Source organism: Pteronotus mesoamericanus, unplaced genomic scaffold, assembly GCF_021234165.1.
Source record: "Pteronotus mesoamericanus isolate MK-2021 breed Mesoamerican mustached bat unplaced genomic scaffold, CSHL_Meso_final contig_100, whole genome shotgun sequence".
In the NCBI taxonomy this organism is placed as follows: Eukaryota; Metazoa; Chordata; class Mammalia; order Chiroptera; family Mormoopidae; genus Pteronotus; species Pteronotus mesoamericanus.
In genome coordinates, this window is record NW_026554999.1 from 6,053,873 (window position 1) to 6,071,444 (window position 17,572).

Below are 17,572 nucleotides of genomic sequence, written 5' to 3' on the forward strand. Positions count from 1 at the left end.
AAAATTCCTGTTGCTTCGTTGGCTAACTGAAACCATGCATTGTCCTTTTAAATATGAAACATTTTGGTGGGTTTATAGTGTTTTTACACTGTGTTTCAATTTTCATTTCCACAATTGTTAATGAGGTTTAATGCTTTTTCTTATATTTATTGATCACTTGGATATCCCCTTTAATGCCTGTAAAAGTTCTTGTCAATAATTTTGTAAATGTTTTTTGATTTCTATTATTAATTTTAAAAGTTAATAGGTATTTAAATGTAATTTCCCACACTGCAGCTTAAATTTTCAATTTTTATATAGTATCTTCTGAGACACAGTGGCTGGTTTTTCGATTCTAGTCCAATTTCTAGAACTTCTTGTGATTAGTCCTTTTTATAAACTGTTATATAAGTTTTTACCTGTGTCAAGGTTATTAGTTATATCTTATATTGTAGGAAAGTTTTTAGTTTTTTTCCCTTGAAAACAACTTGTTAGGAAGAGGGTGTGATGTAGGGTAGGGTTTTGATTGTTTCCACATGACAATTTTCCCAACATCATTTAATTTCTTTATTGCCCCACACTAGTACAAGTTTCATTAGTCAAGGGTCCAAATATACATGGGTATATTTTAAGGCTCAGTCTTATATTCCATTCAATTGTTCTGTCCTTGCATAAACACTGAATTGTTTAAATACCAGAATTTTATAATAAATTATGTTAGTCAATTATGAAAATTTTCCCACTTCCTTTTACTTTTTCAAAATGTTTTGATTCTTCTGGAATATTTCATTTTAGAGTATGCTTGCCAATATTGAAACTTCTGTCAGAGGTTTGTATGGGATGACCATTAATATATAGACCATTTGCAGGAGAAATTATTTATTTGTAGTGATCGAGTCACACGAATCATGAGCATAGCATGCCAATTATTCAGGTCTGCATTAATATCTCCCCATTCTTTTTTGAGTTTCCTACTTAGAGAATTTTTCATAAAATTTCTTAGGTTCATTCTCAGTTTTCTGCTAATTACATTGGCTATTTCAAATAACATTTTTGTAAAAATTTCAGTTCCTATATATTCATTTTATATGGACTTGTATTTGACTTTGTATACAAACCTGTATGCAGTAAGTTTGCTGAACTCACTATTTTATGATCTCTGTTTCTGTCAGATTTATTAGAAGTTAAGAGGAATGAGGATTTTAAGATTTTTTATTTTTTTAAAGATTTTATTTTTTTTTTGACAGAGGGAAGGGAGGGAGAAAGTGAAGGAGAGAACATAAATGTATGGTTGCTTCTTGCACCCCCTACTGGGGACCTGGCCTCAATCCAGGCATGTGCCCTGACTGGGAATGAAACCAGCGACATTTTGGTTCACAGGCCATCACTCAATCCATTGTGCCAAACCAGCCAGAGCGATTTTAAGATTTTTTAAAACTGGAAAATCCAAATTAGCCAAATATAGAAATTTTAATGTCCATTTTTATTGTTAACCACCAGATAGTAAATTAATTTCTTAACTGGTTTGACTAAAATCTTTTTTTTAATTCAAGTAATATTTTAAATCATATAATTATTTTCCAATATATATTTGAAATGAAGCTTTTGGGAGTTTGGTAAAATGTCTGGGTGCTAATCTTTCTTCTCTAAAGAGAAAAAATCAGAGGCCCATCTAACCACATCTGAGTGAAACTATCCTAAAATGTTATTTTACATTTCTGATAGACTATTGTATTTTAAATAGTTTCCATTTTTATCATTTTATTTTTCAAAGTTTCTAAAATATATATATTATTTTATAACCAGAGCAATACTAAAAGTCAATTTCACTTATGATATTCTAAGAACTGTACAGTGTATAATAATGGAAGAACACATATTACCACTTTAGGCGTACTAAATGAGGAATCCACCATATTTAACATGAGTGCATCTAATTATTTAGAGTGTACTTACTTATTAACTCTAATATTATATTACATCTAAATATTTTTGATATACATTATGTACATAACAATAAAGGAATCATAGTTTCTTATTCATAATGCTCACAATATATATTTTTTTTAATTTAATGACTTGCCAAGGACCTCCAGTGTAATGTCGAATGTAAAGGGTCATAGCAGTTATACTTGTCTTGATTCTTACCTCTAAAGGAACACTTCAAATTTTTTTAACCATGATCTGTACTCTATGATTTTTGCAGGTATGTTTTATAAGCTGTATAAGGATCCCATCTATTCCTAATTTGCAAAGAGCTGTTTTCATTAATGAATTTAAAATTGTATCAAGCACTTTTTCTTAATCTATTGAGATTAGTAATCATAATTTTTTTCTTTATTCTATTAATGTTTTAAAATATATTGTCTCCTTTTTGTATTTTTGTCCTTTTTAAAGATATCATTAGACTGACCTCATTGTTCATATAATCAATTTTTACTTACTTATGTATTTATTATCTCAGTTACTGAGAGTAGTCTGTTAAAAATCTTTCTCATGATTGTGGACTTGTCCATTTCTCTCTGTAGTCTTGTTAATTTTCACTTTATACATTTTGAGCCTATATTATTAGCTAAACACATATTTAGAAATGTTTATGTTTCCTGGAAATTTTATTATTTTATTATTGTGAAGTAACCTTATTGTTACTCAAAATTACTTTGCTTGAGATATAGTTATTCCAGCTCTTCTTTCTTAGTTTCTTACATGGTACATTTTTTTCACCCTTGCCTTCCTTCAAATTTTCTATACTTTTGTGTCATATGTGTCTCCTGTAAGTAATAAACAGATAACATTTGTTCTACATGGCTTCCTTAACTTATTTCTGTACAATATGATCACATATGAATTTCAGTTTGTCTAAAATCTTTATTATTTGCTTTCTTTTTGTTTTCCCTGCCTTAAGTTTCTGTCTTTTCTTACCATCTTTTGTATATTATTTTTTCTTATTCCATTTTTTCTTAATGTTAGCTTCATATGCACTTTTTATTATTTCTTTTTTTAATTAACAGTTTACAATTTTATTTTCACATTTCACAATACAAATGGAAAAACATTCCCCCCCCCCCCCACTACACCCTTCCATAACTATCCTCTCTTTGATAGGAAGAGGGAGAGAATCTTCCTTGTTATGCTATTAGAAAACATCCAGAGTCACAGCACCACGATCTCCTGGTAAAGTAGAACAAGTAATACAAAACTGAGAGAAAGAGCTCCCCTCTCTCCTTACCTGTCTGGTCGAGTCATTCCTGGCTGAGTGGGCACCATCATGGGACGAGCAGGAGGTCTCATCATCGGGGGGCCCAGGGATCATTGGCACGTGCCCTCCCGTAGGTGGAATCATTCCAGGAGCAGGTCCCACTGGCATCATCCCAGGAAGAGGAGGACCCATCGTTGGCATCATGGGAGGGCCCCCCATATGGGGTGCTGGCATCATCCCAGGGCGAGGAGGGCCCGGAAGACTGGGGGGAGGTGGGATCATTATCCCTGCAGGAGGGGGAGCAGAGAACGGAGTAGGCGGTATCTTTCTTTGCTGAAATGCTGCGGTTGTTTTGTCAATCAGGCTCTGAGCCTGTTCTTCCATCCATTTCTGATAGCAGTCTTTCACATTTTCTTTGTGTTTTCTACCACTGCAGTGTATCTTTCTCACAGATGGAGAGTCATGGGTGAGGTATGTATCCCAGGAGTCACAATAAAACCTGGGAGTGTTATTCTGCAGGCCGTTGGCCACTCAGTTCCGCACTACTCTATTTCTTTTAATAATTACTGTTGTAATTACAACCTCCATCCTTGACTTATCAAAATCTAATGTTAATCAGCACTTTATTCCCTCCCTAGCTAATGCAAGAAACATTAAAATATGGTAATTCAATTTGTCTCCTTTTGAATTGTTGACTTTGTTTCCATGTATTTATAGTCTGAGAGTGTTTAAACCTCAAGATATTTCAATATTATTTATTCAACATTCATTCAGTTTTACCTGTTTTATTTCATCCCTTTCTGAATTTCTGGACTTTTATTTATGGTTATGTTCCTTCTGTTTAAAGAAACTGTTTAGTGTTTGTTTGGTTTTTTTGTAATATATGTCTGATGCTAACAAATATTCTCCATTTTTACTAGTCTGAAATTACCTTTACTTCAGTTCTTTCCCATGGCTATTTTTACATTGAATAGAATTTTAGTTTGAGCTGCTTTTTTTTTTAAAGATGATTTGATTTTCCCTTCTTGGCTGCTTATACATAATTTCTCTTTGTCTTTTTAAGTTTTTTTTCTCAACAGTTTTAGTAAGTCTGGCAAGCAGAATCCTAAAATGAACTCCCATGATTCCTGAGGCCTGATGTGCCCATACCTTCTCCCAGTTATTTAGTTAAGCACTAAAGTAGATACTCCTGTGAAGGATTTTGCAAATATAATTAAAGTCTTATAAGTGAATCTCCAGGTAGGGAGTTCATCCAGATAAGCCTGATCTAATCACATGAACCCTTTAAAAACAGAGAATGGTCTCCAGTTAGTAGCAGAACAGGAAGCCAGGGATTTGAAGCACCAGCCAATTTTATTCACCAATGCTTACTTGAAAATGGAGGGGTTCATGTAGCAAGAAATGCAGGTAGCCCCTCAAAGCATCCCCAATTTGATGCAGCAAGGAACCAAAACCCTGTCTTACAAACACAGCCACACACACACGCACACAACTCACAAGCTTAGAGAGATACCTTTCCTAGAACCCTCAAATAAAAATTCAGCCCAGCTGGTGTCTTCATTCCAATTTTTGATACCCTAAGTGTGGGACTTCAGACCTACAGAACTGTGAGTTAGCAAACGGATGCTAGTTAAAGCTGTTAATTTTGCGGTGATATGGTATGCCACAAAAGAAAGTTAATACAGTGTGATGTTCCTAGGTTGTTTCGTTCATAATTTTACTCCTTGGGCTCTGTGGAAGTTTCTGAATCTGAGATACAGTGTCTTTCAATGGTTTAGGAAAATGGTCAGAGGTTATTTTTTTACATATTGTTTCTTTTGTGCTCTACTCTTTTCTCTTTCTGGTACTTTGACTAATATTTATTAGACCTTTTCCATGCTTCACCTATTCCTCTAATTTTTTTTCCTTCTCATGTTTATATTCCCCCTTCTTTAAGTATATTTTCTTCTGACTTATTTACTCTCCATTTATTCAATCTTTTGTTTAATCAGCTAATTTGATTCTTGATTTGGTTATTGAATTTTTCCAGTCTAGTATTTCTATTTATTTTTGACACTTGCCAGTTTTCTGCTTAAATTCTTATTCTTGTCTTTTATTTCATTAAACGTAGTAAATACCATTATTTTATTTTTTTTTGTTTTTCAGCTGTTTCGTTTTTTTATTGTTGTTCACGTAGAGTTGTCTCCATTTTTTCCCCTACCAGTCCCCCCTGTCCCATCCATCCTCCCACTAAAGAACAAATTGACAAGAACCAGAGGGAAGTGGGGAGAGGGATAATAGAGGAAAATAGGGGAAGGGTCATCAAGGGACATGTACAAAGGACACATAGACAATATCATTAATTTAAGTGTCTGTTATGTGGTAGCCAATACATCTTCTCTGTATAAGTCTGTTTCAATTGTTCATTGTTTTCTATTTAATTTATACTATTTTCTGGCATCCATTTTTTGGCGTCTCTTTCTTTCTTGATTTTTCCCCCTGCCCTCTGTCCTCTTTATTGGTCTGCTAATTTGTGTACGTGAGTCCAACATTTATTGTAAAATAGTTATAGAAGTAATTTTGAGAATCACAGCAGTATTTTCTTCTATACTGGAGGAAGGTGTGCTTCCTCCAGGTTCTTATTGTCACCTATAATCTAGAATCATCTTTAAATAATTTTACAGATTTACATGTTTGAATATGAGCTTCAATCTATGTGAAACCTATTCTGGCTGACATTTATTCTTAAATTATAGCTCTTTAGGTCCCCAACCTAAAACAAGGAGGTTTATCTTGTTGTTGGGGGTTATCTCTATCTTTGGTAGGCCCTACACATCAATTTCTGTTACTTCAGTTTTTCAAAATCTTCCAAAGATTCTCTCAGCCTCTTGTCCTCTCAGTTACCCCTTTCAGTAACATCGAGAAACCCCAAATCTGGATTAAAATTTCTGGTTCTGCCTCCTTCACCCAAATCTGATTCAGTAATTCTTCACTACTTATTATCCTCTGATAATATCAAATGGGTGACTTTATTAATTGTATTCATCAGAATTATTCAAACAACCAGTAGAATGCATATCATATTTATCAACCTATGAAAGCTACCTATTGCTCCTCTCTTATTTCACATCACTCCTGGCCCCAAGAGACAATCACCCTGAAATTTCGTTCATCCTTTTAATTTTTTTCCATCTTTTTTAAGGCTCTAGATTTATCATATATATTTTAAACTATTTCATTCAATATTGGTTTTAATATTCTTCCATACTGTTGCATATAGCTGTATTTGATTTATTTTCTTTGCTATATATTTTTCCATGATGTTGATACAGTTAATTTACTGAGCTTATTGTAAATGAAGATTTTACACACAGTTTTTTTTAATATTACAAACAGAGGTACCACAGTAATTCTTAAACACATATTTTATTATGGAATATTCTGTATGCAGGATATTTTCTATGTAGTTTATGGCAAGAAGTGAATCTGCTGAGTCTTAGTATGAGTCAAAGTTTTACTTTAAGTAATGACTAATTGTTTTTAGAATGTTATTGACCTAATTCAACTCACACATAAACCAGATGAGTTCTCATGACTTTATATCATTATCAACACCCTATTTTCAGACACTTGAATTTTTGCCAATCTGGACCATGAGAACAGGATCCTGTTGTATTAATTTACATTGATCTAATTGCTAATATAAATATATTTTCATATATTTCCTAAGCAGTTAATTTCTCTTCTGTGAAATGTCTTTTCTTGTCTTTTGCTGATTTTTTCTAAAGGTTTGCGTATTTTTTTTACATTTATTAGTTATTTATGGATTCTAATACAAACGTTTATCAACTTTACACACTGTAGATATTTTTCCTTCTTTGTAAATCATGTTTTTTGTATCCCTATGGTACCCTGTGAAGAACAGCACTTTTAATTTTTAATGTTTTCTAATTTAACTACCTTTGCTTTTTATAGTTAGCACCTCTTACAATTAATGAGGTCATAAAATTATTCTTCATTATTTTTGTTTGTTTTAATTTCCCTTTATCTCTAAGCCTTTAATAAATCTAAACTAGTTGTGCACTTGCATTTTTAATTAAGAAACAAATTTAGCCCTGGACAAGTGGCTCAGTTGGTTGGAGCACTGTCCTGTGCATCAAAAGGTTGTGGGTATGATACTGAGTCAGGGCACATACCTAAAGTTCTGGGTTCGATCCCAGGTCTGGGCACATACAGGAGGTAACTGATTTATATTTCTCTCTCACATTGATGTTTCTCTGTATTTCTCTCTCTCTCTTTCCTTTACTCTCTTTTAAAAACCAATGGACATATCCTTGGGTGAGGACTTTTAAAAATATATTCATTAAGAAACAAATTTAATTTGTTGATAAGTTTGGTTATTTTCTCAGCACCATTTAATAAACAGAACTTCTTTTCTTCAGTTACCTCAATATCAAGTTTATACATATGCATGTGTGCTTTGGGATCCCCATTTTGCCCAATTTGTACAAATAGGTAATGGTTTTTATTCTAGGTTTAAATAAGTATTAACATCTGATGATATTTGATAAAATGTGGCAAATTTCTCACCTTACTCTTCATCAGGAATATTTTGATTCTTCTTAGACTTTCACTTTTCATATTAATATTTAAAACCAGCTAATTAGGACCATTAAAATCTTTGTGGAATATTGATTTGAAACATTGCAGATATAGTATGTTTGCCAAATATATAGTCCATATACTTCCATGTTGTCTCTACATAGTGGGTTTGAGAGAAAGCATTGGTTGATACTCCTGGGATGAAACATTAGGAATGGAATGATTTCTGCACATTTGCTCTTCCCCTGAGTTGTGACAAGGCCATGTGTAGAAGATGGAAGAGAGTCTCAATCCTTAAGAACAGGATGAGGACAAAGTTTTTACTGTGTTGAAAGATTATTCCCCATTGGTCTCGTGTTTCTACACATTTTGCAAGCAGAGACAATGACTGTCTTTATCTGGACTATCTCTAAATGATGGTTATATAGCAAACAACATTGGAGGACAGAGATAACCTTCTGTTGCAAAGGGCAGACATGCTTATTCTTTAGTATAACATATTTAACTTCTCTTAGCTCAGCTTCCTCTCCTATAATGCAGTCTACTGAATGTTCAATGTAAACTGGCCCTCTTGGAGATGTCTTGTGGGAACTGGGCCATAGCAACAAAGCCACCATTATGTATATGTTGTTTGCTGCCTTGCACAATGAAGTCCACTGTCTCTGATGCATCAGGCTAATTTATAGTTAGCAAGTAGAGCAAAATATCAGAGCTTTCATAGCTCCTGACATACTGAATCTAATATTGTATAATTGAGACATAAACAATTTTTGAAGTAGGCCCCAGGGATTTTGGTGTTTTTTAGTTACCTCAGAAAGCATAGCCCAATATGATACAAAATAGCATTGAATCCTATTTTTCTCTTTCCTATTCTTGTGAAATTTAATTTTTTCTTGTCCTCCTATACTGGTTAGAGGCTCCAGTATGCTTTTAAAAAAGTGGGACAATGGGCACCTTTGGGGAAGAGACTAGTCAAAAAACACGTATGAATGACCCATAGACATAGACAACAGTGTAAGAATTGACTGTGAGAGTAGAGGGTAGGATGGGCATAGGAGGGCAAAGGGAAAAAATTGGGACAACTATAATAGGATAACAATAAAACTGATTTAAAATGTTTCTAAAATTTCCCCATTAAAAATGATATATGCTCTCCAGAGTGGCTGCACTAATCTGCATTCCCACCAACATTGCATGAGGGTTCCCTTTTCTCCACATCCTTGCCACCACTTGTTGACTTATTGAGGATAACCATTCTGATAGGTATGAGGTGATATCTCAGTGTGGTTTTAATCTGCATTTCTCTTATAATTCATGATATTGAGCATCTTTTCATATGTCTACTGGCAATCTGTGTGTCCTCTTTGGAGAAGTGTCTATTCAGGTCCTTTGCCCATTTTTAAATTGGATTAGTTGTTTTCTGTTGGGTTGTTTTTTGGGTTTTTTTTTTTTGAGTTTTTTTAAGTGTTGAATTTTATGAGTTCTTGATAAATTTTGGATATTAAGCCCTTATTATATTTATCAGTGACAGATATGTTCTCCCAATCAGTGGACTGTCTTTTCATGTCATTGATGGTTTCCTTTGCTGTGCCAAACTTTTTAGTTTAATGTACACATTTAATTTTTTCTCGTTTCTCTTGGCTGAGGCAATATCAGAAAAATATGTTGCTATGAGAAATGAGATTTTACTACCTATGTTTTCTCCTAGTATTTTTATTACTTTAAGTCTAACATTTAAGTCTTTAATCCATCTTGAATTTATCATTATATGTGGTATAAGATGGTCTAGTTTCATTTTTTTGCACATATTTCTCCAATTTTCCCAACACTATTTATTGAATAGACTATCTTTACCCCATTGTATGTTTTTACCTCCTTTGTCAAATATTGATTGACCATAAAGGTATGGGTTTATTTCTGGACTCTCTATTCTGTTCTACTGATCTATATGTCTGTTCTTTTGCCAGTACCATGTTGTTTTGATTTCTATGGGCATGTAGTATAGTTTGATATCAGTTAGTGTGATTCCTCCAACTTTGTCTTCTTTCTCAAGATTGCTGTTGTTGTACAAAGTTTTTTGTGGTTCTGTGGTAATTTGGGGAATATTTTTCTAGTTCTGTGAAATACCTCCTTGGTATCTTGATAGGAATTGTATTGAATCTATAGCCTGCTTTGAGCAGTATGGACATTTTAATGCTCTTACTCCTTCGCATTCATGAACATGGTATATGCCTCAAAAAAGTAAAAATGGAATTGCCTTATGACCCAGTGATTCAACTTCAGGGAATATGTCAGGAGAAACCTGAAATACAAATTAAAGAGATATAGGCACCCCTGGCCAGTGTGGCTCAGTTGGTTAGAGGTCTCGGTTTTGGTTCCCAATCAGGGTGCACACAAGAAGGCAGCCAATTGATGTTTCTCACATCAAAGTTTCTCTCATTCCCTTCCTCTCTCTCTAAAAGCAAGAAAAAAAAAAGTCCTCACGTGAAGATAAAAAAAAAAAGGATATGTGCACCCCTGTTGATTGCAACATTGCTTAGAATAACCAAGATTTGGAAGCAGTGCATTTCCATTAATGGATGAGTGACTTAAAAAATTGTGGTACATTTACAAAATCGACTATTACTTGGCCATAGAAAGTGATATCTTACCATTTTGATGGCATGGATGGACCTGGAGAGAATATTATGCTATGTGATATAAGCCACTCAGAGAAAAACAAGTAGCTAATGATTTCATTCATATGTGTATTCAATGAACTAAATTTTAAAAAACAAAATAGAAGCAGATTTATATAGAGAGATAATGAACAGACTGTCAGTTGTCAGAGGGGAGGAAGATTGTGGGGCTTGGTGAAAAATGTGATGAATTAAGCAAAAAAAAACCCCCCAAAACCCTCAAATACACAGAAAACAGTATGGTGATTATCAGAGTGAAACTGAGGTTGGGGGAGGCAGAAGAGGGTATGGGGGGATAAATGGTGGTGGAAGGAGATGTGACTTGGGGTGGTGAACACACCATACAATATACAGATGATGTATTATAGAATTCTATACCTGAAACCTATATGATTTCATTAACTAATGTCATCTCAATAAATTCAATTAAAATTAAATTTAGGTTTAATTCTACTGATGTAAAAATGATACATGCTATAAATTTTGATAGATATTTCTTAGCAAGGGAAGATATTTTGTTTTATTTCAATCATTAAAAGCATTGAATTTATCAAAGTCTCCTTTAAGTTCCCATTAAAATGATCATGCATGTTTTCTCCTTTAATACATTATACATTTTTTAATGTTAACTAACCTTTGAATAACTAGGACAAAATCTATTAGGTCTATAGTAGGATGTGCTATTGTTTTTGTACATCAGTGGATTTGTTTTGCTAATAATTTGTCTGAATTGTCTCATAAATATTCCTGAGCAAAATTCACTTGCATAATTGTTTATTTGTCAATCTCTTGCAGAATAATTATGGCTTCTGAAGCAAGGACATATCTTATTCATTTTTATATATTCAATACTTAGTAAAATGCTTGGCATATGTGCTATGCTAATAAATGTTTTTGAATAAATGCCCATAGATTAATCATATTTTAAGAAAGAAATGAACTTATAGGTATGTTTTAAGTATTTTCAACTTCAGGTGAAATAAAATATATTCCTCAAATTTTTGTATTGATTTTTTCTATTGTCTGTTCACTTAGCCATAGATATGAAAGAGATCTTTGACACTCACCATCATGAGATCCTATAAATTCTACTTCAAAAATGTCATTCTAATATCTGTGCTTTGTCAGTTTTCATTCCCGCTAACATGGAACCTCTCACTATCACCACCTGGTTGGGCTATTGTTTTGTCTGTTGTCTTCCCTATTTTTAATCCCCTCCCTAACCCACCTCCAATCCATGTATCACCCACATTCTTATATCCCACCAATTACTTCCCACCATACTTAGAATAACATTTTAAATACTTGCATAGCCCACAAGCTACAACATATCTGCATAACCTTTTGCTTAACTCTCCTACCTCTTCCCACACCTGTTGCCTAGTTTACTACCATATAGCCACACTAACTCAATTCAATTAAAATGTACCCCAAACTTTTATTGTAGCACTATTCATAAGTTTCACTCTAGTTACTTCACTTTGGAGATGATACAAGAAACAAATAATACATATATTGCTACTTATAAAGATGGAATTTGTTAATAACTCAAAAATATAAAAATATGTATGCAATCAATGCTATCTGAAATAGCTGTGGTCATGGGAATTATATTAAAAGATGCAGTGTATTCATACAACAATATAAATGTGGCAAATGTCTCTCATGTTTTAAGCTTTATTTGTAGTTTGATTGAGACATATTTGGGGATAACTGGTGCAGACCCAACATAAATCACTTAAGACTCCTGGAGAGTGAACTCAGTCTAAAAATAGAAAAAAAAATCAGATGTGCTTGATTTAATATCAAATTTTTAATCCTAGAGAGGATCCTGTGATTTTGAAGACAACGTGGACGTTGTTATTCACCTCCTGGTCTCAGACACTTACATTGATCTATCAGCTCCACACTGAAATACTTGAAAATTTAAGAGCATTTTAATTAAAAATCCAGTGTTTCTATTTAAACACTGGTTACCCTCTTGTAGAATGTATTAACAAGTGAGTTATTAGTCTAGGAGAAATAAGAAGGATTGGCAGGGAGATGAGAAAGAAAAGACAAATGAACTTGGTGGACAGAGCAGCAGAGTGAGCACAGATGCCCCGCAGGAAAATTGGCTCTCCATTCACGGTGGAGGCTTCCTCGTGGATCGGACTCTCAGAGGCAGGAGAGCTGCACAGCTTTGGCAGAGTTAAATGGGACTCACTTTTCGAGCTTTCAAGTAACACATCAAAACACAGCCTCTTGCCAGCAATTTTTATGAATCACAGCTGCTTAAGCATAGCCTCTTTTCTGACTGCGGTTCCCATTCCAGAAATCTCAGATTTGACCAATTGCCGTTGTATCTCCAACTCCTCCCTAATCAGCGGCCAGCCATACCTCGCTCGTTCATGGATGACATCCTCCTTTTACATGAAGTCAACAGATTGTTTAAGTGAATTTCTTCCAACTCAGAGCCACATAAGCTACACTAGAGACATACAAAGTCATAACTGCCAGTAGAGTTATCTTAACGTGCCCATTTATCGCAGTAACATGAAAGGAGAAAGAGGCATTCTCTTCCACTTGATAGATTTGTCTCTGGAGACTCCAAAGGTGGGAGACCACATAGCCTACTTGAAAATTTTAGTGGTGTGTGGGAAATATACTGGACCCCAAAACTGTACAGTGAGTAAGCAGGAGCCAGTGGGACAGCAATGGAGTCAATGGCGCCCAGGGGCCATGATGACACCTGTTGTCAATGCAAAGGACATTGAGGAACAGGATGGAAATAAAACCAGAGCTGCAACATCATTACTGAATAATCTGTGTGCATATGTAAAACAGCCTTCAGAGAGTGCTGAAAATTTGAAGGCTGAATGAGAGAGAGAAGCAAAATGTAAATCATAGGTTTACAGTTGTGAGTACATGAAATGCAGTTTACTTTTGTATTATTATTCATTCTTGCATTATATATTATCCTTATGAACTGTAAACCTACTTTCCTCATCCATATTTATTTATACATATATAATTTTATACTCATATATAAACTTGTATCAACCAAAGTTATAACTGAGCAATGAATGTAAGTAGCTATGGTTTCATAGAGTAGCTTTTATTAGGTTATGTTTATTTGTTTAAGTTTAATCTGTTTATTTTTAAATGTTTTAATTTAATTTTATGTAGTTAGATATGTTTAAAACATATTACAAATCCCCTATTACACAACTTTGAATGAGTATTTCCCCACTTTGGAGATAAAAGGGAAATCTTGTCACTGCTATTGGAAAAAATGAGTTAATCAGAGAGACAACTTTTAAGCAGCCACGTCTATAGAGGGTCTTTTTCTTAGGTGAAAGCAGTGTTATCAAAAATGAGTAACAGTCTAGTGACAGACAGCCTGAAAACATATTAGGAGACTGACAGTAGGTACTAGAGACAAAATATTAATGAGCTGGCTACACTGGATTCAATCATATAGTGCCTATCTCTAAAGTGGTTACATTAAATGGAGGCTTTATCTAAAGTAAAGAGCTAAAGGTTTGTTATAGAGGCAGAGGAACAAAGTGCCGTTGAACATGTGCTGTGCACAGAGTGACTGAATAAAGTTCTGTGAAACTGTTATATCCTGTCAATACATTTACCAAATTGATTAGGTTTTGTAGAAACATATTTCAGTTGAGATTACCTGTTAACTTTTGATAATACTGTTCCTAGAAATTTGGCAAAATAAGTACCAATTTTTATAAATTATTATTAAAAATAAATGAAATGTGACTTTATTCTGCCCCCACCACCACGTTGTTATGCGTAAGTACTTAACCGGACCGCCTAGTCCTAATCGTTTTATCATGGCAGTGAGCTGGAAACAGAAATAGCCTCAGAAAATGTTGGTTGAAGACACTCCTAAGTGTTTGTGTCCATATCACCGATTCTAAAGAGATTTTTTACAGAATTAATTTACTGTAATAGCATTCCATTAATAATTGAGAGAAATGAGCTTTTAATTTGAAGTTTTGCCCTGTGAAGTAATAGTGAATAATAGACTGTGTTATGGCATCTTCCTTTCACCTCTCCCATGTATGTAACACATTTGTGTAAATCATGTTAAGTCTGCCCTTTCTCCCTTTTAACACTTGCCTAAACATACATATTCTCAAAGTATAAATAGAGGTGTGTGTGACTTTTTTCATTATTGAGAGAATAATGAAAATATTTATTTCTTTAAGATCTCCTGGTAATAAATGGTGAGAGGAAGCAGACAAGAATACAGATAGAGATAGAAAAGTTGATAAGCTTATACAAATTTTTCAGATGGGAATGAAATATAGGTCTATCTGAAACTCAAGGTAGAGTGCAATTTCTATGCCAGACGCATGATACACGTGGCAGAGTAACATATATCCTAAACTAAAACTTAGAACTCCCAGCCAAATTTTGTTTAATTAACAAATAAAATCTCCACATTTTAAATAAACACAGGCAGAAACAAGGACCCAAGGATGCGGCGTGTATGTGAAGAGGCTTCTTTTCTGTGCATACCAGTACTGATATTCCTAAAAGATAACAAAACAGTCTTTTCCTGAATCCTAAAGTAGTGCTCCTTAATTCGGGAGTGGCATTCCTTGAGGCTCATTCAAAACGAATCTCAAATGGAAGGGGTGCCAGTGGAACATTCACCCTACAACTAATTAGGATGAGTGGGTACAAGCTCCTTCCACCCAATAACCTTAACTAGAGCCATCCATCAAGATATTGCTTAATCCTAAATCCCCCTGTTACAGGCATTAGGTTCCCCAAGATAGAACCTGAGCAGAGATCCCAGAGAAATTTCTGAACAGATTTAATTAAGCTTATTTTCAAGCACAAGGGAGCCAGCAGAGGAAAGGTCCTCTAAACAAGGTGGGAGGATGGCTCTGCTTGGCTACTTTCATAAACTGAGAACAAAGTGGGCTTACACTAAAGATGAGCTCTTTGAAAAAGATGGGCTTGCAGAGTTTTCCACATGAGGGTTGGAGAAGTAAGTGGTTAGAACGGAGGTAAAATTCCATATTTTCCTGAGCAGGGAGTGGAGAGGTGGAGACATTTTTGCCTTAGCTTATCCACTGTTCCTGCTGGCCACTTGGTTCTCTTGGGATCAATCAAAGGGTGGTAGGATGGCACCAACTCTGAGGTTTTTATCATTTTTCCTTGAGATCCCCGGCCCCAGATCCATATGCTATCTTAGCTCTTAGCGTGTTTTACAGCCTATTTTGTGAGGGAATGTGTGGACACAATAAAGAAACTGTAACAGCAAGAATCTTCCAAGAACTCCATAAGGAACTGCCTAAAAAACCCTCTTCTGAAAAATGACAGGATAATACTTAGTACTTTAAGCACAGCCTGCTAAATTTCCTTCCATAATTTAAAATCATTTCTTTTAAAATCTGTCTTTATGATCCATTAAATTCATTTTATGGATAATCTTGTGTCTTTTTCTTTTTAATGTCATCCCCTTTGCAAGCTTTGCTAAGAACACTGACTGGCCACACTGAAAAGGGTAAGCATAAGACAGCCAAATTTCAAATTGTCTGACACATTATAGTAAGCACTTTATGATCATGATCTCAATTTGGTTTTCTCAACACCTCTGCCCCTAAAATTACTCAGTGTTAAATTCCTCCCCTTGTGAAGATGGAACAGTTGTTTGTGTGTGAGCATACATGTGCCCTGAGTGCTTTATATGGTCAAAGAACCCATAAAATAAAAATAGTAAGAATTTTAAATATTAAGAATAAGAAGTTGTTACAATTTTATCAATTAAGATTTAAATTAGAGCGCTGGCTGGTGTGGCAAGTTGGTTGGAGTATGTCCAGTAAACTGAAAGTTTTCAGGTTCATTTCCCTGTCAGGACTCATACCTAGGTTGTTAGTTGAGTCCCCAGTTGCGGCACGTACAAGAGGCAACTGATCAATGTTTCCTCTCTCTCCCTCCCTTCTCCTCTCTCTAAAATCAATAAGCATGTCTTCAGGTGAGGATAAAAAAAAGACTAAAGAAAGACTACTGCAAAATAAGAAGTAGCCCAAAGATAGTAAACAAAATTCAAAGAGAAACATATTTAAAACAGAGATCAAGACTACAAATGACCCCTGACCAGCATGGCTTAGGCTGGCTGAGCTGTGTCCTGCAAGGTGAAGAGTTACCGGTTGGGTTCCTGGGCAGGGAATTACTGTATTTGCCATGAGCAATGTACACCCACATTTTTGTGTGCATTATTCACGGGATTAGTATACCCTTGGTACATAATCATCATCCCCCTGTATAATTGTCATCCTTATTTTTCCCTCAAAAATTTGGGCAAAAAAGTGTGCATTACATACAGCAAAATACGGTATGCGACAATGCAGAAGAAAAAAAACTGAATGTTCACAAGCCATTTAGAATTTGTCTAGTGTGATATTTAAACAGCAAAAGAATCCTTTTCAGACGTAAGTAAAGTATAAATAATAAATAAATCCATTAATAAATAATGTTCTATAACAGCATATAAAAGACCCGTTCCATGTGAAAGGATTTCCTGAGGCCAAAGGAACACATAGTATCTATCATAGATAAAGGCCTTTTATGAGAAAATCCATTGTTGAAATGCAGCTTCTATCTTGGCTTTGTAATCCTTTGTTCCCACCACCTCACTACCAGAGAGAAATTTCCTGAGGAAATAAGAGGGAATAAAGACTGCAGGGAATTTCTTTACACTACAGGCCAATAATTAATGCCCACTTGCCTGAGGTTTGAATCAACCCTGACATAAGACAAGTAAGGCAGAAGGGAACCAAATATTTTTTTTGTTACTGATAAAGAAGGTGACTTTTATTTGAAGGTAATTGAGATTCCAAATACAAAAAAAAAAAAAAAAAGGAATTAGACTAACTTTCCTCTAAACTTGGCAGTACAGACCAGAGAAGGGCAGGTTTCCCTTGGTGGGGCCCCTGGGCATGCTTTCAGACACGGTAAACATGCCTCCCACAGGCAGGTCATTCTAAGAGAAAAGGAAGAGATTAAGCCATTCTTCCTTTGCTGAGGAGGTGTTAGTGAGGGGGTAAGAGAGGCCAAGAATGGAAGTCTATAGGAAGTATATTTGGGAAGAAGTAGTCCCTTCTTAAAGGCCGAAGTG

At 34.8% G+C, this 17,572-nt stretch overlaps 1 pseudogene; it reads right to left on the reverse strand.

The window, feature by feature from the left end:
* Positions 1 to 3,115: 3,115 nt before the first annotated feature.
* On the reverse strand, positions 3,116 to 4,569 carry LOC129072981 (U1 small nuclear ribonucleoprotein C-like; annotated as a pseudogene).
* Between the last annotated feature and the right edge of the window lie 13,003 nt (positions 4,570 to 17,572).